The 26,165-nt window shown below is 28.9% G+C and overlaps 1 long non-coding RNA gene across 1 annotated transcript; it reads right to left on the reverse strand.

The window, feature by feature from the left end:
- Window positions 1-5,505: 5,505 nt before the first annotated feature.
- On the reverse strand, window positions 5,506-26,165 carry LOC115033713. Its single transcript, XR_003839015.1, has 2 exons — window positions 25,565-26,165; window positions 5,506-5,540 (listed from the first exon to the last, which is right to left on the reverse strand). It is a non-coding gene; the product is annotated as an uncharacterized LOC115033713 (long non-coding RNA).

Raw genomic sequence — 26,165 nt, forward strand, 5'->3', positions numbered from 1 at the left:
GTTTTGAAAAAGATTTTTTTAGAAATATTAATAATAGTATATAATACTATAATTTATTAATTACGAATAATTAATATTTGCTGACCAATAATTATACATCTACTGGCTGAATATCCCAAATTCGCCCGTGTGCCGTTTTTTTGTGGTAATTCCTATATAGTGTACCTACGCTATATATTATGTCTATATCTCATTTTTGGTGTATTTACTTCAGATCGCGGACAAATCGTCAGTGTATCTAGCTTAGGGAAATAATTCAACCTATTTATAAGGCAACCACAAATCGCGGGCTTCAACGTGTTTCAAATACTTACTCTCTAAAATTTTCGGACATCTCTAAAAACAATCTCTGAGATTTTCGTTGAATTCAATTGAGTAGTTTTTGCGTATTTAATCTACACACATACCTACGTTTGGTTATAATATAGTTATATGGTTAAGATATAATTTCTTTATCTGAGGTCATAATAGCGTGACAATATGATGCATTCTGCGTGATACATGTCGAGTAACCAATGGCAACTAGTTGTATACAACAAAAATATATATTAATTTCTATCATTAGTATAATAATCTGCAACCAATGGCAATCAATTATAAGCAAAAAAAAGTTTTGATTTCCCCATGAATCTCTAGATCCCTATTTTACCACCTTTTTAAAATATAAATATTGGAAAATCCTTTCTTATAATAAATTGCTCATCTAGAACATTAGAGGAACCACTATTCCAAATTTCGAGATCGTACGTTTTGTTGTTTTTTGAGATTTAGCGATGAATGACTGAATGCAGAATGAGTGAGTGGTATTTGTATTATATATAATATATAGATTTAGATAGGCCTTTGCGGCGTATTGACTAAAATATTGTGCTTACCTATAACATATATTTCATTATAATATTAATAAATCGATTTATTTTACATTTTATACACATTATATCTATACTCACATACAGGTATAATAGTCATAAGTACCCAGCGTCTGCAGTATTATTATTATATTCAATACTAATTACCAACAATATTTTTATTCACTTTCTAAACTTAATATAATATACAGGGTTATTCAAAATGATTCATCCGATTTAAAATGGCTATAAAATGATTAATGCCATGATTATTTCTTTTGGGGATATATTAAAAACACTGTGTACATACCACCATTGCCATCAAATCTAGATGAATTGAAAAATCCAATAACAACAGCCATGGAGTCGATTACAAAAGATATGCTGCAAAAAGTATGGAATGAATTCGACTACCGACTAGATGTTATTCGTGTAACCAAAAGAGCTCATATAGAACATTTATAGATAGGTACAGTTAATTAAACTTGACATATTTTTTTTTTATTTAATGTATAACATATTGTTCTAAACCTCAAAAATAAAATAATATAAGCACTTCAAATCGAATGAATCATTTTGAATAACCCTGTATTGTTATATAATCGATGATATATACTATTGGCACAATATTGTAAATTTCGTCATTTATATTAAAATAGTTGTTACATTTTTACATTTAAAATTATGACTTTTAAGCATCGAAACAAGTATAGATTAAGCACTGTGCTTTTAAGACAATATTACAATTATTTTAGTTTGTTGTTTGTATTAAAGTTTATAATAATATCGCTCGATATCTTCTATAGAGTCTATATTTACTTATATACATAAATATTTGTGAGTAATGAGTATAATAATGTAATATTAATCACATTCTGGTTTCTCTAGTTTTTCAATATTATATGCTACATAATAATTATCAATGTTATAAGTTGTTACATATTTTTTAATGTTGATTGTTTGTCTATATATTGTACAATGCAGCTAAATCTGACACTATAACCTATTTAAATTATTAATTTACATTTCAGTACCTATGTAATTTTTATGTCAATATTCAAAATATTAATTAAATATATTGTTATTATTGAATATGATAGTAAGTTTATTATAGTAGATTATTATGAGCACATTCCTATTATTTTAATGGTTAGAAATAAGAATGATATATTGATAGCAGCTCGGAGACGCCCATTAATCGTCAACTGAAAGCTATAGTTTAAAAAAGAAGATTAGCTATAAGGATAGACGACTATTTTTAACAAAATAAAATTTTAATTTAGGTATGTAATCTGCGACCTAGGAATAAGTAGTTCAATTGGTGTTGAAATAAGATTATATAAAAAGCAAGCAGATTTTAGTGAACTTCAAGTAGATATTTTGCCGGTTAGTGCGTAAACGCGATTATATATAGTAATGCGGACGTTTTTGGGTTATCCCTGCAGCTGAGTTCAAACCCTTCCTAATTGTACCGTTCATTAAACACCACTGACCACAGTGAATGATATACATTATACATACCTACGAAGCGTCGATAATGTTTAAACTTTTAGGAACGAGTTTCCTTTACAACACTCCTCGGGAAATTAAAAAAAAAATATGGAACTAAGGTATTTCATCGAGTTAAAAAATGGTGCAATTAAAAATTATCGCTAATTTCCGGGTACGGTATCAACATTTTTTTTTAGAGGAAAATAGACATTGGAGATAAATGGTATCTCATTATTTGAAGGAATAAAAAACATTGCAAGCCGCGGCCGTCTTCGAAGTGAAATGACACCTAGTCTGCATCCGGATGCTCCCCTGTATCCTACTATCCTGCTATAATTTTATTTTACAATTATATTTAATTCACAATTAAAAAGCAATGAGATATATTATGCACCATCCCTTCCCGGGTTTCCTCCCTCTTCATGAGCACGTCGCTACTGTTTAAACAATACACAGAAGCCACGTGCGCACTATTGAAATCTATATTGCACGTGTTATTAATGCGTGGTCGTGCAGGTGATATACACTACAATTATAATATGTGGAAAGAGAGAGGTTAAAATATAGTTTTACATGGTTCAATTAATTATCTGATTTTAAATTATTGATCGTAATACTTAGAAAAACAAGGATAAATCAATTGCAGGTAAAAATTATATGAACGTTTTCTTGTTATATAATATTGTAATGTTTTGGAGGGTTGTAAGAAGATATAGTATTATGCAATATATCTTTCCGTACCAATATATATTCATAACTGAAATTTTGTTAATTATATAAATATTAAATAGTTTACAGAATACACCAGTATCACACTCAATAAAAAAGACACTAGTTTTCATAATAATATTATATTTTTCAATGGTAGTGACATAATATTGTGGACGTCGTGTCTTATAGGTACCTTGACGCACCGGCACGGCCCTCGTAATCTTCGGAAAATGCGCTAATAATTATTTAAAATTAAATAATTTAAATTTACAAGACTCATTTCATCGAAATGTCATCGGCACGCTGTACCGCACCTGTTGTACCATTTAAACATAAAATATATTTCCCTCTGACTCCCAAACCGTAGCCATTTGTTTCCTTCAATAATGAGATACCATTTTTCTTCACTGTCAATTTTCCCCCAATAAGGAATTGAGAATATAAAATAAAAAATATATATATTGTAAAACATATACCTTTGAATTATTAACATTTATAAATAAAATAAAATATGTAGGTACGTATCTTAGTTGGGCTTAATTAATATTACGACGTTACGATGTTGTCAGCTGTTGTCTGTTACTGTCACTTTATAATACGGTACACAACACTGTATCAATACTGGTGCCGGCAGGTTGGCTAAAATAGCAGGCGAATAGTTTAATATTTAAAGAAATATGGACATAATTTTAGTCCAAAAAAATATCTGGAGGAAAATGGAGAATGGAAGAAATCTGACCCATTATTACTAACTTAACTTAACCCCCTATTATACTCTTATACTCGTATATACTCGTAGAATCCAATACTCAATTCTCTTTATTTAAGATATTTATTGCTAAGGGTGTCGATGCTGGTTTTCCCAATTTTCTGAAATTCTATAAAATTTTAAAATGTAGATATATTTTAGTTACTAACTTAATTATAATACTTTTCCACTAATCTACAGTTCGATACCCGTTTAAGGGTTGGGGGGAAGGTGTACGTGATACGGTGTTGTATATCAATGAAAGTTACTTCACAGGAAAAACTCTCACGCCTTGTAGAATAGTCGGTTTTAGTCAATTTTTTTTTTATTAAAATGAAGAGAATATTTTTCAGGTCAAATCAAAAGCCAAATTTTCAATTTACTTTAAATAGTGGTAGAAAAATACGTTTGAAAAAAAACAGATATTTATATTTTAGCTTCAATAATTATAGATTTGAAAATCGGACTTTGACTATATTGTACTAAAAATTATTTTTAAAAAGTTGATCACGACACTAGTTTAAAGTTAGTACCTAATTACTTGGAACTTTCCATTACCTAAGTATAAAATATAAACTTATGCTTTGCCAAGCCTAATATAAGAACAGGAATTCAATCGAATATATATATACCTATACAGATTCATGTATACAAAATGACTAGGAACAAAGCAATCTACATATTAGTCCAATACAACATAAAAAATAACCTTCAAAAAATTTAATTTGTGCCCGGTAGGTAGGTACCTAATATTTTATAATTAATAATTATGTTATAATTGTAAATGTTAACATTGTAGAAAATATGTAGGAAAACTTCCAAAGATATCACATACACATATTATAATTATAATATATATAAATATTATATATTCTATATACGTCTATACACTATTACTTTATGCGTAATAATTTATAAGTAAAATAGAAATACTCAAATTGCTTAAGAACTCATAAAGGGAATTTTCAATGCACATACATACATAAATATATTATGTACTATTTCAGATTTCTACTATAACTACTACTAGATGATATTATACTTGGTATACTACGGTAGTACTATAATACTACTTCCATAGACATTCACCAACAATCCACGTAATTGATTATCGTCCAAATAAATCCTTGAACTGACTTAGCATGGGAATCGATCCGATAATACATCGAAACATTACAATGGTCATTACCATCGTATAAACTTTCAAGGCAATATCATCAGCAACTCAAAGTAAATTAGTACTGAAATTAAGAGAGCGAAAAGGAAGAATTTTAATTTTAAAATGTGTCCAATACTTTTAATAATGCAATAATCGTCCCAAGTCCATATTTGCGTCTACAATACTAATTGATCAATTAACCAATATTGTTCTAATTGCGTATAAGTCATATTAGCATTATACTTAATAGTCGGTTTTTACAAGGTCCGTGGATTTATATTATAACACAAGTAATAGCTATATATATATAATATATATACTATATAACTAGTGTTTATAACAAACTATAGTAGTGTAAAGGTAAAACAATAACATAATTGTATCTCAATTTATAGGTGTATAAGAAGAAATGACTATTATTAAATGATTTTATATTTTCATTCAATATATTATTACCTTATTGTAAATAATAATTTCTTTAAACGTAAATAACAGCGAATTATATATCGTTAAGTATACCTATAAGTATATTATGGATAAGGACTTACCACATTGTGTTGAAACTTCATACTTCTATTGATACCTAAAAAAAATAGAATAAAAAAGTTAAAAATAAATAAGTAATAATAACGGTTAAATACTATATTTCATTAATTTTTAAAATAACTGTTAAGTTAGTTTATAAAAATAATTTCATATTATAGTCATACGGAGTTTGATAAATATAATATGAATACGAATCTTAATAGTACAGTGAAGTCTAGGTACTCTGCGGTGTATCCAGTGTATAGGTGCTCTATACAATAGAGTTGTATATTATTAAAAATACTTTTAGTGTCAGCTTTAAGAAGTCCTGGAACTCTACAGTGGAAAGCTGCTGCCTCATAGAAATTTAAATTAATTTCTTGATACCTGTTATACAGAGTGTAACTAAAAGACCTGACAAATTAAATAACTTTTGTTCTAATCGATATTTAAACATTTTTTTTTTTTTAATACCTACCGAAAATAAAAAAATTAAACTTTATTTTATTTATTTTGAAAAAATTTAAAATAGCCTTTTTGTAAATCTAGTTCTTATACAAATTTTGATGGTAAAAACGTTTATTTATTTTAATTTTTTAAAATATCAATATTTTTTGGTTTAAATTAATTTGAAACGTACTTTTTTTTTCTGGGAATTTACTGCCTATAAACTTACTTTATATTTCTCCAATTATTTATTATTCATATAATTTTTATAATTTTTTTCATACGTTTAACTAGTACCAATTTTTTTTTTTTTCGTCAGGTCTTACTGTTGCATCCACTATACTCTATACAGGGTGATTTATTAAGCATGCTCACCTTCTTTTATGCTTAAATTATGCATACATTAAAATTTTGATTTTTGGAATTTTTAAATACACTTAAACACTATATTTTCGAATACTTGAAATTTGTGTACCACTTAAGGATCATTCTGTAACAATATAATCTTCTGTTTTTTAAATAAGAACCCCCCTACATTTTCAAGAAAATAATCCCCTAAATAATTTGCAGTAAAAAAAGGGGGGGGGGGGGTTCTCATTTGAAAAAAAGAAGTTTGTATCACTACAGGACACTCCTTACGTAGTACAAAAATTATCAGGATTTTGAAAATATGGTTATAATAGGGTATACTTGAAAATTCAAAAAATCAGAATTTGCATAAATGTATTTAATACATTTATGCAAAATCTCATTTTTTCCTTTAATAATTTATTAAAGGAAAAAATGAGGGTGAATATGTTTAAGAAATAATCCCGTATATACAGTTTGATTTTTATAAATTCGAAGCGGAGCTATATTTGTTTTCCATTGAAATGGGCTTTTATCCATTAAAATATATTTATAGAGATAAAAAAAATTCCACAGGTTTTATTCAATACTTTCTATATTAATTAGTTTAGAATATAATAAATGTAGATAATTAGTTGCTATTCCAAATGGCCACTAGCAGTTTTATTGGGGTGAGCAAAAACTCGTTTTAAAGTTTGACACCAAAAACACATGGCTTTAATATAATATTAAAATATTTAAGCTTTGGCAGTTTTGTAATAATTTAATTTCGTATAAAATCTTCCCTGGTGGCTGGTTCATAATACATTACACTATTACCACCACCACCACCACCACCCTCCTTGTTTTGACAAAATAAAACAATAATAAAAAAAACAGCCAGACGTGGTGAGAATGGCATCCAATTAAGTTTAATCTACATAATATTTTTCCTGATCAGTAATCTCTCATAGCTATTAACAAAATGTTGCAATATAATAAATACATTGAAACATATATTAATTACAATATTTAAAATAAAATAGTTTTATTACTTATAAACCGAACCTAACGAGTTTCAAGGGTAAAACGACTACACGTGTATATGCGAACACTTGACACTGTTTACCAACATTATAATAATATGATGCATAAAGCATTCATAACATTTGTAAAATAATGTTTATTGGTCATGGTGTTATACTATTAAGCATACGGCAATACGATTACCGGCATACTGCAGGTTATACATATTAAATATTATATGATATATTATTAATTTAACCAAGTACATTCACTAGGTGAAGTTAAAAGGTGTCGCATGCTATTTTGACTATTTTCAACGGTACCTTTTCCGACGAGTGCTGAATCCGACCATTTTAGAGAAAAAACTTAGAAAATAAATTTAGGTTAAGAGGATGTTATAATCCAATACCAAGATCGTACCCGTTATCTTATGCTGTCTCCAATCTTATACCAAATTTTCGTTCACTATACTCTGTTCCACCTAAGAGTGAACCACTCGGCTGACCAAAACATGTTTTCCCACCACAATCCGGACTTCGGTAAGAGTTTTAACACGGGCGCCCGACTACCAACGACAGCCGTCGATGACTTTTCGCCAATCACAAAACGCATAGCCATCGCATGGGGGGTCAGGCACTGTTCGGCGGTTCGGTTTGCGTGCGCGAAAGCAGTTCACTCTTAGATGGAACAGAGTATAGTTTCAATAGCGTGCTGTTAGTTTTGATATTAGAGTGAATTGCTATAATATAACATTTTTAGATAAGAACATTACCTGTACTTAAGCGTTGACTTTTATTCGATCTTCTAATTTTCAAGCCAGATATGAGCATTTTTAATTGTTGATATTTCACATGTCCATATCTTGCTTGGAAATGAAAATACCGAAAAATCGCCATCGCTTAACCACAGATAATGTTCTTACCTAAAAGTTTGATAATAGGTCAATTCACTCTATTATAAAAACTAACAACACACTACAGGAACTAGTAAACGAACATTTGACATGTCGTACGTGTGTGGAGACAACTAATGCATGTTTAGCGTCCTCTTAATTTAAATTTAATCGTATTTATCGATGTTTTTGTAACAAAAACTAATATGTGATAAGTGTTATTTTTTTTTGAAATATCGACATACAAAGGTACCTATGTTAAAACATTCAAAATAATTGGTTGAATCAATATAAAGGATTATCGTCTGCATTCATCGATCACGGCAAAGGTAATGCAGGGATCTATGTAACAACTAGACTATAACTCTACGACAACAATATTTTATGAAAGAAACGATTTGGTTTTATTTATTTTAAGCGCCACGCATGGGGGTTATAACATTAATATAAGATATAACCAATAGTTTATGTTTTGTAAGGTCCGTGGTATAGATTTCAGTACTTATAAATAATAAGTGTTATATTAAAGTAAAATAAGAATAAAAAATGTAATCACGCCAAAGGTAATGCAGTATGTAGGGATCTATACAACAATCACATTATTCTACGAAAACAATTTCGTGAAATAAAAATGATTACGCGTCATGCAAGGAGGTTATCTATACTATTATATAAAATTGTAAGGGATTTTCTACGACCGCGCTAACCGAGAAAACTACTGAACCGATTTGGCTGATTCTTTTTTTGTTGTGTTTGTAATTGTCAAGAAAAGGTTCTTACGAAAGAACACTTTAAAAAAATCCACCAGAAAAGTAGGAAATATGGATGTCAAAAATACAGCAGTGGCGCCATCTTTCCAGAAATAAATAAACTATAAAATAAAAAATTTAGTTTATTGTTGCAGATTAAAATAATAATAGTGTATTATAATGGTTGCTATTGGTTAATCGGGCATGTTTGTTGATTTGTATTATTATTTTTCGTCAATATATATATGTATGTACAAATGAATGTTTATGTGTAGATTAGACCTCTGAGAAGAAGTTAGATTAATTTAAAAAGGGTAAAATTTGGTTTCTTCTTATTCATCGGATTTTAGTACGGTTAGCTTAGGTTAGGATTTTGTATTAGTTTGTTATATTAATCCATCGTAGGCGGAATTAAGTAAAAACGACGAACTTGGTATAACTTTGATACTCTGGAGCTAAATCATACACTTACGTATGTGTACAAACATCACGGGGTCCGCGATCTACCGCAGGTAGATTGCATACCTGATAATATACTGCTGCGAATCAGAATTTTTACTCTGGGTAACAGAAAAGTTTTGAACACCATCAACCGAATATTAAATAAAAAATTGAACAAAGTTTGAGTCATATAGAGTTGGTAAATTTAACGGGTAACGAAGTGCATGGGATCAGTTATTTTTATGAAAATATATTTATCATTAATAGCAATAGAAACATTTCAATACGTTTTCATTAACCATTTTTATATTTACTTGCCGATCACATTAAACGATAAAATTTGAATGAAAAATTATATATTTCATCGTCCGGAAGCAAAAGAAAACAACCAATCACGGATGAAGCTGTGACGGTCGGCTATAATATTATAATATTAATTCAACTTAAAGGCTATAATAAATAATAAATATATAAAAAATCCAGACTGATAAACAGTCTCCACTCAGAATCGTTTTTCTTATACAATTAAATTATATCATTGAATTTAAGTTTAATACAATCCATTATACACTGATAATTTATATAATTATTGATAATAATTGTAAGGGGTTTTCTACGACCGTGCTATCCAAGAAAAATACTGAACTGATTTGGCTGAAATTTTTTACTGTTACACCTGACAGTCTGCTGAAGGTTTTAGTATAACTTTTGTTAATAAAAAATGAGTATAAAGTCCTTGAAAAATTAAAAAACTAAGCTAACCTAATCCTTTATACGTAAAAGAACAAGCCTTATAATTTTTTTCCAATTTTTTTTCACAGAGTGTTCCAAATACCTTGCTGAGTATCACAACATCGCCCGATATTTCATTTTTTTTTTGGGGGGGGGGGAGGGAGAAGAGAATCTATATATATTATATTTATATACCTAAAATAGGTACCACTGAGTCACTGATCGCTGTATCTCAAAAACTACTCAATATACGAACTTGAAATTTGGAATAGTGGTTCTTCTATATTTTTACCGTGCAATAAGAAAGGATTTTAAAGAGGTGCTCAAACAGGGACATTAAGGACCATATTAGAAATTGTATTTTTATTTATTGATAGTTGCCATTGGTTACAGTTAATAGTATAAATTAGTGTTGATTTATTATCAGTTGCCATTGGGCAGATCAGGTACAAGCTTGCATCAAATCGAATTATTGAAAATTCCTTACCAGGGTGGCCGAGTTGCACTTACTGCAGTAAGTTACACCCAAAATAGTAGTTGAACAATCATATTTTTTTTAAGATTAGCGATTTTTTACGGGTAATGAAGTTCATGGGTTCTGCTATAAAAATATATAAGATTAATACCGCTAGAAACATTTTCAACAGGTTTTTAATGACCGTTTTTATATTTACTTGCCAATCACATTAAACGAAAAGATTTCATAAAAATTATACATATCATCGTTCAAAGGCAAAATAAACATCCAGTCACGGGCGAAGCTGTGATGGGTTGGCTATAATTATGAAATATAAGGAGTAACCCAAAATGTATGTCTGTAAGGACCGTGGTATATTTTTCAGTGTCTGGTTGTGCAGAGGATACGTCATACGTGCGTGATTTGTGCGCCCAGCACTTTTGGGGATTTCCATTTTACCACCCGGCACGTTTGGGGATTCCCACTTTACCACTCACTGGACGGAAAAAATACGCTTTCCGACGCTTCAACCGCTATCGAAAACCAAACTTTCAGTGCTGGCGTGACCAAATAGTATATAGTGTGGCAACTGGCAAAGGCGGGAAATGAGCTATTTCAGTCGCAGGCGACGTGTAAGCATTTCACCCAAGACTTAAATTGCCTTCCCGCACTAGCCATACACATACTATTTTTTGTCATGCCTCTATGTTCATCGATCACCTAAAGGTAAGGCAAGGATCTATGCAACAACTATATACTATTCTACAAAAACAATATTTCATGAAAGAAACAATTTGGATTTATTAATTTTATGCGTCATGCATGGAGGTTATAATCAAGCCCGGATTAAGGCATTTTGAGGCCCCAGTACGAAAAAAAAATATTAATGTATACCTATTATAATGTGTTCCGGAGTGAAATCAAATAAAAATAAAATTATGTCAAAATGTTTAAAAGTTTTGAAGATACATAAACAAATGCATGATATGCATGGTTTTGATAAAAAAAAGTTAATTGCCCATAACTAAAAAAATAAAAAAGTTAGATTCAATCTTTAAAGGGTACCTATCTATTCATCATTTTTGGTATACTTTCATAGTTTTATATGACGTTAGCCGGTCACTTCACCCTGGAACGTTTTGTATATTCAATATTAGGTACCTGATATAATAAATATAATATATAGATATTAGGTATATAGCAATAAATAATGAATAATGTATCACTTAATTTATAAATTATAATTTACAAGCTTTTTTCCTAGCTAAATAATCATCGATTTTTTTTAGGTGATTTCTTTAGTGTACATAGCCTATAACGAAAAAAGTAATGGACAAATTAGAGGCCCCTAAATAAATTCTAAGTATCGAGGCCCGGGGGCCATGGCCCCTCCTGCCCCCACCTTAATCCGGGCTTGGTTATATTATGAATGTAAGATGTAACCAAAAGTTTATGTTTATAGTAAGGACCGTTGTATAGATTTCAGCGTCTGGTTGTGCAGGGGATACGCGCGTGATAATATGTGCGCTCAGCACTTTTGAGGGTTTTAACTTTACCACCCGGTAGTACCACTCATAGGCGTGCGCAGACATTTGTGACAGGGTGGGTCATGTCAATAAAGATTAAGAAATCTGAACTCTGATGGAAGAAACAATTAAAATGTTACATTCTTTAATTTACCTACTCATAATCACCCACTATTTAAGGCACAAATCATTCATAAGATAAAAAACAGATACATATTTTTTAAAAATTAAAAATTAAATAAGAAATATTTTAATCGTCAACACAGTTTTAAATTTTAAATAAATACAATTACGCTATCTGTAGTGGTAATATGTTATCAATTTTATTTTTAAAGACATTTAATTTATTATTATTTATTACCATTAAGTATGAATGTTATTTTTCACCTACCTATTAAATGGTTTATGATTTAAAAAATAAAAATTCGTAATGTTTAGATCACGTATTACTATATCTATACAAATGTCGGTACGTCTCGCAGGGTGGGCCATGCCCCCCCCCCCTGTGCGCACGCTTATAATTAGGGATACCCACTTAACAGCCCGCTGGACGGAAAAAGGTCGCTTTCCAACGTTTCAACTGTCATCGAATACTAAATTTTCAGTGCAGGCATGACAATAACTTTTTACCAACATTAATACCTATTCTATGTGGAAAATAGAAAGTAGAGCTAAATATAATATGAAACAAATACTCTCAACCAGTGGCGTATCCGGAGGGTTGGTTAGTTGTTGTACCCCCCCTCCCCAAATTTTTTTTAAATAATAACAACATTTTCATTAATAAATTATTTTCAGACAAAATTTGTCAAAAATTGATTTTTATTTACCTAATTTTTTTAAATCCCTGAAAATCTTCATCAAATCTCTCCAATGAATTAAAAATATATTTGTTAATTAATATTTCTGATTGGTGTTTTGTGTATTTGAGGTAGTACATATTACCTATACCTAGCAAAAATCCAATTATCTTTTACGTGGAATTAAAAGCAATATACCTACAAGTCGATAGAATAAAATAATTTAATATGAAGAAAATCTAATAAATATTTAAAAGATTCCATACATTATTTAGTCTCTATGATATACAATTGTAATTTCAAGAAACACTTGAAAAATACAATAGTCAAAAACAGGGTTTAAAACCAATGTGAACATTTATTATAGTATTGTAGAATATTCATCAATTACGATTGCCTATAATATTGATAACTTTATTAAATATTAATAATGGTAGTTTATTTTAAGTTACTACCAATTTTCGGATACAAATATTATTAGGTATATTATGAACTAAAATGTAACCATTAAACATATTATTATTATTTATAACAATACTAAAGAGATAATTTAAAATTGTACAGTTATAATTTTCAATTTTCGCCTTATTATATTTTGCAAATGATCGTTTAGTCAGTTAAATGTTTTTAATTTAATTCACTCTATAGGTAGTCTATATGTTTATAATATCTTCATAATAAGTACTCAATATTCGAGTGTTATTGCGTATTAATCAAATAATACATCTTAAGTCAAATAATATTATTACCAAAACACGTTTACAGTCAAATGTCCAAGTCAAATTAACTTACTAGATAATATAAATATATAGATATAGTACCTACTGAAATTGTTACAAAGATAAGAATACTCATATTTTAAATATCTCCTTTGTATTAATTATGCAGGTAAATAGGAAATTATTTATTTCATTTATAATATATTATATTATATAGTTAAAATGTAGGTATTTTAGTATTTAAATTTTGTACTAAATGTTTATATGTGTTCTTAATATGTATTATTTTATCAACGCATAGGTGCTATTGTCTATTATATAATATATCGAATTAAAGTGATACTTATGCATAACATCTATAATTATGTTTTTATTTTTATTGTGAACCACGGCATCACAGGCTATTTGGGCACTCAAGTACTAAATCATTTTTAGGGTAAATGTCTGTTGGTATCACTTTTGAATATGTACCTACCTAAGTACATAATAACAATAAGAGATTTATCATTCAATTTGAATTATTAAACTATTTTTTCAGTTGTTATTTATTACGTAATCTCCGTATTGTGTAGTACAACTAATGTAGTATGCTTTTTAGATATTATACTACTACTCAACTACTAGTATATGTTAATAAAATAATAAATTTAATAATAATCTTATAATCATATAATGGTATGTAGAGTATGCAGTATGGTGTATACTGTATGCATTATTTAAATATTATTTAAAAAAAAAATAGTTATGATACGTATTTTACTATACAAAAATAAATCTAATGATTTTAAATATTTATTTAAATTTTTTTTTTATTATTATTAGTAGTAGATAATAAGCTTGACAACAAATATGGTTATTACTTATTAGTTATCAACATTATTATTTTCATATTTTAAGCTTTATTAACTAATTCAATATTTTTCGTTTTAAGTTACAGGATTAATGAATTATTGGGCTTCATTTTCAGACCAAATTATTACATTTTTTCAAATTAATAACTATACAGGTGATCAAAAATTAACATAATAAAATAGAGAAATAATAGAAAATTGTTCAATTTAATCGATGAAGAACGTAAGGTATGAGGGTTATAATTTTTCTGAAGAGTATAAAAATATTAAGTTATGTACTTATATCTGCTAAAATTTACATTTAAGTTGGTAAACTTTACTAAAACAAATTCATTATTCTACGTAAGTTTTGAATTGCCCAATTTTCAGTTACCTCAAAACTGAATTTTGTTTGTGTTAATTTTACACAAGTAGGAATTTCGGTTTTTATAATATGTTATATTTATTAATACACTGTTAATAGTAAGTTTGCTTTTTAGGTTTTATGTTAAAGTAGGTACTTTGTTTTTTTTTATGATTTTTCAGAAAATTAAATAACATAATACATTTTTAACTATTTAAGAAACACATCTTGATATAAGACTAGGCATTCAATACTATATGTACTTAAGTGGTTCATGTAGTGAAAATGATAATTTTCTTGATTATTTAAAAAGTTGATTTATAACTTATAAACTACTACATTAATACCTACATATTTTTATCCAATTCGGAGCGTATAGGTATGTGAATTTTGAAGAAATATTCAAATAATTAATCGAGAGGCTAGCAATGCTAGCTGCAAAAATAGCTGGTACCTACCTGTACAAGTAATAAACTCACGTTCGGACAAATGTGTGATTATAACTAACTGGCAACTTTTGTACTTCGCACTACCTTTCACTGGGATATGACCTAAACACTAATTAATTCTTATCAACGTTGATTTGTGCTGATGAAGTTATATGACTACATGTATAATATGAATAAAACGAATGTGAAACAACAATATTTTGAATAAAAGTCTATACTTGTCTTATTATTCAATCTTCCATTGCATCTCTATGCAGTTTGACTGATATATAAATTTAATAATTAGATTAACATGTATTAAGCTAATATGAATAGGCTTGCCAATCGGTTATAACTTATGATAAAAGTATAACCACGAGTGAGATTCCAGAATGTTTCTAATAACATGACCTATTGACCACGTGTTTCACAAAGGTTATTTTAAAATGGCGCACAATATTTTACTTTCGTCTTGTATCAAATTACATTGGTAAAAATAACATTTCACAGTGTACCTTTAAAATAGATAATACATCAATGAAAATATTAAACTGAAAATGTTATTTAAATTAATTTAAAAAGATATTAATTTAAAAAATATGTCGGCACCTATATATCGGTGTGTGGCCTCTTTAACAGATAAAATATGTCCATATACATTATATTATACGTTATATCTAATAATATTATTAATTTCATAAATCGTAATGGATTTGTATAAGCTTTTGGTTTTCCCATTTAATAGTTTCATGAACTCAAACGCATACATTCGTCATGCATATACATGATACAATATAATATTATGCTAGGTTATTTGCCCATTCCCACCAACAACATTTTATCCATTAATAATGTAAATTATAAAAAGGTATAGGTACATTTTAAAACCATATAATCAAATTCTTTGATTTTTATACCATTTAGGATTATGATGATATATACTAACTTCTTTCTTTTTAACACAAGATGTGGTGTCCGTTGCGTGATAGACGAGAGAGTACAGTAATATAGCTTCAAGGAAGTTTTTTTTAAATTAGATAGAGAGGAGATCATGTGGATTGTGGGAAATTTTTAACGAAAAAGATATGACAACAATTATTGTCTAGTAATGTGTTAGAGCAGCGACCCTTGTTAGCCCGCCAAGCTAATTGACGTTTTGAAAATATATTAGTTTTTATTGTTTTTAATATAATAATCACTAAAAATAATTCTTATGCGTCTTCAATTTCATCTCTATCCCTATCTAAAAAAAAATTGGCCCATGATGCCGAAGCATCACAGATTTGGCTTTGGCCAACCGTAAAAAATGGTTAGAGACCGCCCTGTGTTAGAATCAAAAATATAAATATAAGAGTGTTTGAGTGATTGTGGATGTTTTTATGAATTCGTTCAAAGTAATTGGATGCCAATATACAGATTATAAACATTTGAATGATGAAATCGTCGTGTAGAGTGTGTTCACTAACGCACCAGGGAGCTTTAGCTATACGAATTTAAGGTATCATCATTTATTAGTCCTATCATTGTAAGAACATAAAAGCAAAATATGAAATTTTAGTAATTAGATTCCAAATATTTTATAAATAATTTGTCCTGGTTTAAAATCTTTATTTTTCAATGATAATAATACAGTATAGGTCGTAGTTCCCTTAATCCGATATCCACCTCTATTCAGTGTAGTTGTTTGTATTTACAGACATAAAATAAATTATTCTACAATACTATATTATTCTACTTTAATACGAATAATACGTAAAGTATTGTTTTTTTATTTGTCAAGTTAACATTTTATTATCAAGTGTACCTAATATTAATTATTATGTAAATTTGTATTAAGTACTGTTCATAAGGATAATTTGATTGCTGTAATGTATTAATGGGCATAAACCTCAAAGATTTTTTTTAAAGAAAACCAGCATGATTCAACAGTTTTTGAAACTATATATTATAAATTGTGTTAAATTCTTTAAAATTGTCAATGTTAAATCAAATTTGTATAGGTTTCATGTTCAGTCTTTGCTGCGACTGCCCATAGGTAAACTGTAACTAGTAACACCAGGGCTCCTTGTTGCGTGCTTCTGTATCACTATTCATCTCTACCGCCCAACGACCTTACAAATAGTTCCGGTATTATTTACGGCAAATTCTTTTCTTTCTTCTCGAATTAATAATTACAAAATTAAAAACTTTGTATAATCTCGATAAAAAAATATTGTAATGATGTATATAGCAGTATTTAACAGAAGTCAGAAATAATGTATACACAATATTGTATAACAAATAAATATTTGAATAAATTTTCGTAAATTATTAGTGTTTTATACAAAATTTACTTTTGATTAAGATCTGTTTATATCGAATAGATTTTTAATTTATTGTGAATTATTATTGACTACTCAATGATATTATCTTATTATATAAATATATAATATAGATCAAAGTTTACCTAGGTACATTTTTTCTGAGTCCATTATTTATTTTAGAAGGAGACAAGGAGTGTTCTAAAGGTTTCAAGTAGACCTGTAACCTATCAATATATAGTAAATATATATGAGTATATGACACTACCTATACTCCGGCCCACGAGAGTCCATATGTCAGAACGCGTCCGTCACTGCGCATCGGCACGTTGCCGAATAGTGGGAATGGCATCATGGTGGGAGAAAACGGACGTCACGTATTACTATATGAATGCGCGGTTTACGTATGGACTCTCGTGGGCCGGAGTATAGGTACGTCTTGTTGGTATTTGTTACAAGATGTTATATATTAATTATATTTTAATCACCTCAACAATCTTGATATGCTTTTCGCAAGGTCCAAACAGGGTCAACTGTTCTTAATTGTTGAGTGTGCTTACTCAAACTGTTAAAATCGAAATTATTCATCAGTCTAATAAAAACTCATGTAGGTAAAGACGGATAAGTTATAAATTATAATTTAGGCTGAATACATCTAGTTTTTTTCATATTTGTCTAGAAAGGTTACGAACAATTAGACTTATCCAAAAATATGTTTCAATGTTTCATATAACATTATAATAGGCTATATTCAAAATTGTATTTTGCATATTTTATCATAACTGTACTTATATATAAATGTTTATTAAGGTATATTAGAAAAATTAAAAATATTTTGTAATTTGTCGATAAATAGTGAAGATTTGTTAGGTCGGATGAGTTTGGACAAAAAAAACAAATTTGAAAAAATGCCTGTATACAAATAATAATTTTTCTAGGTATTACGAAATCGTACCCAGTCAGTGATAGAACCGATAACACTAGGTTAGGAAATAAATTGTAGTTGTCTGTCATAATACGATGTAGATGATGAAGAAAGAAATTAATTTTTAACGTGTTTTAATAAAAAATAATTTTCATTTAATTAACATTTTTTTTATAAATACAATTTATTATATTTTTTAAACATTTTTATTTCCAATAATGAACATTGAGTACATCTTTTTGAGCATACTTTAAGACATTAGTGCATATTTCTTATTTTTAAGTGTATATAAGTGCATGCATATTTTGAGATTATTAAGCATTATAAATCCTCAGGCCTAGTTAAAAGGTATAAGTTCATAACTGACATGCAAATGAATTAGTTCAACCGAAACAAACAGCTTATAAAAGTTCCACGCAAGCGTGTAATATCTAGAACTATTTTTGTAATATTTTATAATTATATTGTTATAGATACATATGTATTACTTATTATTATAATAGTGACTATACGTCTATATACACCCTACACCCAATACATATTTTTATAAAATAGTTCTTGTTTCATGTTTTACGTCCTAACATAAGAGCAACAAGCTGGAGGATGAGAGTATTTTAGAACATTGAATGATTAAAAATTTTTAAAACTATTATCATTTAAATAGGGATGCAAGTACCTACCTAATTATATAAAATGTTTGAAATTATAGGTAATTTACAAAAAAAATTATTTTCTTGTTTACTGCGTTATTACTATTTTTATACCCTCTTTAATATATTTATTTTTATTCGTTAACTTTATTCATAATTAGTAATGATAATAATAAGTTTATTATGTTTCACCATAACACCTAATTATCCGTACCCGTTTACAAAAATAAAGTAAAATATTACTTATAGACTGAGTCGATTATAGGTATCTATGGTATAAACTATAAACTATAGGTACATACCTAATAGGTCAAAATAATATAATGCTAATGCGTAAAAATATATTTTTATTTATTCTAATAGTTTTGGAATCCAATGCACTTTAGAATAATACTAAAAATTCAATATAATATTAATATTGAATATAATTATTATTTTTATTATTATTATCATATAGCTATAATATTTCATCACGATGTACCTACCTCCGTTGGGAGGCCTCTCACTCTTTCATGTCATCATTATCATTATTTTATCAATAAATTATGCTTATTATTTACCTCTGTAACCGATGAAAAATAAAATTTCTTTATAGAATTTTGTGAATTTAACACAATAATAAATCAAAAATATTGACCAATTTTAAACTGAAAAATAATAGGAATTTATATAATAAACGGAAATTTGATCGAGCTTGAGGCAAGCATATCGACACCGAATTTAGGTTGTATAAAGTTAAAATAATGAACAGTACTTACAATTTTCTGTTGTTATTTTTTATAGTTATAGGGTACAAACACAAATGTATAAGCAATATTTGCAAATTAACTTAAGTTACATTAAAAATACATTGGAAAATTAAACAAAAATACAAATCGGCCTCAGGATAATATATGTAAGCTAACGGTCCGCGAGTGACGGATACTTTTAAGGCGGAGTCACTGGTTATGATATTAAGTCGCGCAAAAAAATCAGTATACGCCGGCCGGCTGTATGCAATTTGCATACAAGAGAAGACCGGATCAACCGGTTCGATTGCGTGCACGGGGGGGAGGGCCTCAAGCACATTTATACACCCCGAAGCACACATCTTTCCCTAGTATTGGTTAGTATAGGAAGGTGAAACAAAAAGATAATATCGCAGTCCGGACAAATTCTTGCTGTATCCGTGTCAAGTAACCCGAGGTGTCTAAAATAACATGATTAATTAGTCAAAGTTAATAAGAAAAGAATTCAAACCTTTTAACATAACATTTTATTATAATATTAGGTATCATAATGTTCAGATTCTTTGCACGAACAATAGGGCTATGGACTATTATAGTGTCCATAAAATGATTTAATACTTAATTTTAATGATTATACATGGTAATATGGTATGATATTATGATGGTAAAAATGGAATACACAGGGTGTTTTTTGAGTTTTAAACACTCACTCAAAAAGTAATGACGTTTTCGAAAACAAATTATACTATTTTTTAAGTGTTTTAATTTTTAATGAAAACATACCTTTTTCGAGGTTTTATGTTGTTCAATTGATAACTAAAATATTATCCTTTATATTTAAGGAATAGGTACCATCAAATATTCAAAATTGAAATTTGAAGTTTTATACATTATGGATATTATATTGCGCAGTTTATTAGCTTATTAATATTATTATTATCGATATGCAGTATATAATAACTATAAATATGCATAGGTACCCACATAAAAAAAAGATAAATTTCATTAATCACTAATCAGTAATCGTACTATATTTTAAAAACATTATTATTAATTTAAATATACTATGTAATATTTTTTATCTTATACTTATCTGATATAAAAATAATTAATCGGCACGTTTCATTTCTGCGATAAACGATTTTCATGCAGTAGGTAGGTATGAATGGATTCAAATTTCCTAGTTATTAACTGATTTTGAAAAACAATTTGTGTCAAGACTTTTGATATTGTACTACGAATAAATATATAATTGTAATTGGATTTAAATTTATAAATTCGTACAATTTAGGTACCTATGCACTAAATCACTAAAACTAAAAGCTTTAACTAAAATAAGTACATTTTGATTAGAAACATTAAATTGTTTTTAAGACTAGAACCTACAGAACTTCATTTTATATTTTTATAAGTCATCATATAGTATATAAGTACAAGTATATATATTTATCTATCTAACGTTAAAACATTTATACATTAATACATTTACCTATGACTTATCTCTAGAAAAAACTATGAAAAGATTATTAATCTACCGTGGTAAACAATAGTATGGTGCAGCGGTTCCCAACACATGGGCCGCGGACAATGTGGTACTGGGCCGCGGACGCTGGTCGAGAATCTAAGCCAAGGGTCATCAAATTTTAATTGGCATCAAGATCGATACTTGTATATGATTTTATACACGTCTATAGTTCTTCTACCGACTTATTTGCGTGTGTATATATTTTATATTTTTATACCTGTATATCAGGTCAGTGGGCCTCAAATTTTTTTTTACATAATTGGTGTAAAAACTGCGCATAACTGCGCATAACTAAAAAAGTTGAGAACCGCTGGTATAGTGCAATATCGCAGCCATGAAAATTATGTATAATGAGTGGAGTTTCGAAAGGGTAAGGGGGGGGCTAAAGCCCCCCCCCCCTCACAATAGGCCGTTTGTATCAGGGTTGGCAAAAACCCGGGCTTTATAGAAAAAACCCAAAAAAGCCGATGAGTTTTAATGTAAAAGTAATAATGGGTGGTTTTATCGGATTTTTCTCAGAAAAATCTCATCCGGAATATCGGATTTTTTTTCCATGTATTAGCTGCACTGTTTTTTTGATTTTTCCCTTATCTATTATTTTATTACCAAGTATTTGTTATTTTATTAACTGTTAATTTTTATTTAGATTTCGATTTAGAATTTTGGTTCTTAACAATCTATGGCCGAAAATAGACTCAATGGGTATAACTTTGACTAATAGATATGAATCAAAAAATAAAGATAAATAATTACTACCTTTCCTCAAAATTCTTCTAAGAGGAAGCAGCTGTTAGAGTGGAGCAAGTAAACCTATTGTTATAATAGTTTTTAATTCATATGTATGAAAATACTTTTCTACATTTGGTGGGGGTCGGTAATTAAGTTTATTTTGTATTTGACACATTGAGTATCGATACTTGTATCAACTATCCAACAAATATTTTAGAGCTTAGAACGATTTATAAAATTAATAGATAATACATTTTAGTATTACCTTATAATATATTATGTAATTATTAAAATATTATAATATGGTGTTTTGGAGTTTTTAACCGAAATGTATAGCTTCTAAACTACAACAACCTTACCAGCGCCTCTCTATGCTATTCCCTATCCTAAACAAAAAATCAGTTTTACAAAAAAAACGCTCAATATTAATTTACAAGCAATTACAAGCATTACTACGTTCACTTATTAGTTATTACCTACGCCGGCCTTATCTGGGGTAACTGCTCAGCGACACACTTATAAAAAAATACAAGTTTTCCAAAACAAAATACAGTCGAATCCGCTTAATTGGGACACATCGGGCGGTGACCCATTTGTCCCCATTATCCCGACTGTCCCGATTAACCGAAGAATTTTACATATAATGTAATTCGGGACTGCCATTAATGTCCCCATTAAGCAGGTGTCCCCTTTAAGTGGCGTCCCCTTTAAGCGGATTCTACTGTACTAAGAATAATAACAAACGCTCCATATGCAGCGAAAATCTACATAAAGACCTCCAAATCATCAAAATTCAAGATCATATAAGAGCTCTTGCCGAAAACTTCCATAGTTCACTCCACAAATCTACTGGCTCACTACATATCAACTAACACATACGTCCACCACCTCAAAGACGTCTAAAACGCGGTCGTCCGCATGATCTTATTCGATAATGATTATTAAATAATCGATTGCCACTATTATTATTATCGCTATAATTACCTACTTATATTATCATTTTAAAATCAGTCAAAAATGAATGTTATTTATCCATAGATGTAGATAGCCTTATAGGCTAGGAATGTCTTATTGTAATAAAATAAAAAAATAAAAAACCAAAATGTGTGAATTATTAAAATCTTAACCAATTATCTTTTGACATAAAATATGTTTAAGGCATTTTAATAGGTACTACAAGTTTACAAATATTTTTGATTATTGTACAAAAAAATATTATTATCGCTTATCAGTATGCGTCCGTGTATACGTTAATTAACAGTGACATATATTTTACGTACCTACATTCAAATACTTAAATAGTGCATATTTTAATATTTATCCAGATTCCAGATTAACTAGCCAATGAAAACTATTTATTATATAAGTATATTGTATAGGTATATATTTATTTATAAATTTCATTCGTTACTCTCTCTATTTATATATATACTTAATGTGTATGTGTATTCAATTACTACACATAAACATAACGTAAAAATAATATAATATACAATATAATAATAATATTTAACTATAGCTTGTAATAATAGAAGTATATTTTGATATTTGATATATTTTAAAGGACCAAAAGAGAACAAATTGTTATTTACCAAAATATACAGTATTTTAAAACTTGAAAAATTGTCTTTTCTGAGTATTAACTACCTAGACTAAATTTCAAATCGATAAATGGGCTATTTGAAACTTTTCGAGCACTCATCCTGGTTTATTCTAACCTAAAATGTAGTGATAAAAAAATGCATTAACATTAAATCAATACATTCTTTGTTGGTTATTTCACCCAGGATCTAAAAACTAATTCAATGGAAAATTACTAGAAAACTATTAGCATATTACGACGAAAATTACCATCGGAATATTATTGAAAACAATATTATACAAAGTCCTGAGACTTGAAAGTTGAAAGGAAAGGAAATTGTTTTCTTTTTTACTACAGATATTTATTGAAGAAATTTAGACTTTATGTCTTTATCTCAGAATCTTTTTTTGGATGCAATAGTTTAACAAAATAAAAAAAAATTGTGTAATGTCATGATGTCAAAATGAGATTTTGAAATTTATGGTGCAAGGGAAAAATTGCTCCACTTAGAATCGTTTTTCAAATGCAATCGTTATTATTTATTATCATTTATTTTGTACCTACATTATCTAATAGTGTTTAAAAGAGGAACCAAATACCAAATGCTTCTATATAAATACCAGTTTTTGTATAATGCAAGTACATTTTTTAGATTATGCACCTATATCTTAGACTTTCTTTTCCATTTAACTTCAAAATATGGCCTATTATGGATTCATAATTTGTATTAAAAATAACTGTTGTGGAATTGTCATTTCAATTCGAAGTAATTAAATACTACGATTCGGTAGATATGTCGTAGACAGGTACCTACCATAGTACCATACTATGGATATTTATATAATATTGTAACAAAAATACGGAATAGTAAACATACTATGATAAACTATGGACCTGAAGCTTTAATCCAAATTAAAAACGTATAGGTAATTTGAATAAATGATAGATGCAATAGATGCAACAATATTTTTCTTAAAAAAAACCATTGAAGCGTCCTAACAAATAACAATTTAGAAACAAAATATTAATGTTTAATATAAAATAATAAGAATTGACACATCTATGTTCAACAAGTATTATCTGTATCATTGTTTTAAATGTAAAAAGGTTCTATTCAATCACATTATTTATGAAATATAAATTAAAATAATATGTATAGTATAATATAATAATATAATGTATTGTACATAATTAATGAATGCAAGGTTTATAAAATATAGCTAAACGATTTTTCGGTCAATCCATATTATTATGCGTGTGGTATAGTCTACGCACAATCCGTCATCCGATGTTCACAACAGGTGTTTTTTTATGTTATCATAAAAATAATAAATGTACGCCTAGTTACAGGTTTTACGAACGAAATTTTATATTACATAGTTACCTATATTTTTTAAATTATAATATTATTATTATTATTATAATTATTATTTATATTTTATAACGATTAAGTCGTTTTTGAATAATAAATAATAATATAATCTTTTGCATAGGTAAAATTTAGTGTTTGGAAATTATGCTGGTTTATGCATCTTAGATTTTAGTCGAAACGATAATAATGTTTCAATATAACATTAGCTAGAGCCCGTGTTGTGGTTGTCCAATTGCATTACGCGAACATGAATATTAAAACTACAGCGGATCGCATTTTGATGTAACAAACCAATAGACAAGTGAATGGTGATTGGGGGAAAAAAAAAAGTAAACTGATAAGACTAATCGTGTTGTAAAAATGTTATGGGCTCGCTGCTCACCGCTCTTATCAGTCCGGGCGATTACGACCCACAAACAACTTACAATAATAATGAAAAAAGTAAAAATTAATTAAAAATCAACATCGCTCCGCTCAGAATCTAAAAAAATCGGACGGTACACTATATATCCGTAATCCGTGATGTGACTTACGCTGTGCAGTAGTTTTTCTGGTGTTTTTTTTCGTTGTCATTCGTAAAACTGTATTAACCGAAATCCGTACTAACGACGTAACGAGTGACCGACGAACGGCGATGAGAGAACTACGTGAATTTTACACGTCGCGTATCCCGCGCGCATTCGAGATGATCAACAGGTGTTTCGTTCGGCGGAGGCTTCTTGTTATCACACTATGTATGCGACATCGCCGGTACGCTGCAGCTTGACAACACTTTTTTTATCCGGACGCGGCACGGCGGACGTTAAGCGATAGGGCACCAGGGCAAAGGGCCCCGGGCAACGGACAAAATTTAGTCGGAAAAGGGTGGACAATTATAAACCGAGTTTTTTTCTGGAAATATTTTTACGGGTGTGTAACCGTTTGTTAGCACGCGTGCGTGTGTCTGTTTTTAAACGTGCACGGGCGAGACACGGCGTACGCACACGGTGCGCGCTCAAACAAGTAACAACACAACTGGTTACGACGTGAGTGATGTCACTATGACATCATGTCCGTGTAAACGCTTAACCTTAACCACTCTGCGCGAGCCGGTGACCTTGAACGGACGTATTAAAACCACCGGCGGACCGCCGC

The sequence above is a fragment of the Acyrthosiphon pisum genome, chromosome A1 (genome assembly GCF_005508785.2).
Source record: "Acyrthosiphon pisum isolate AL4f chromosome A1, pea_aphid_22Mar2018_4r6ur, whole genome shotgun sequence".
Taxonomy (NCBI): Eukaryota; Metazoa; Arthropoda; class Insecta; order Hemiptera; family Aphididae; genus Acyrthosiphon; species Acyrthosiphon pisum.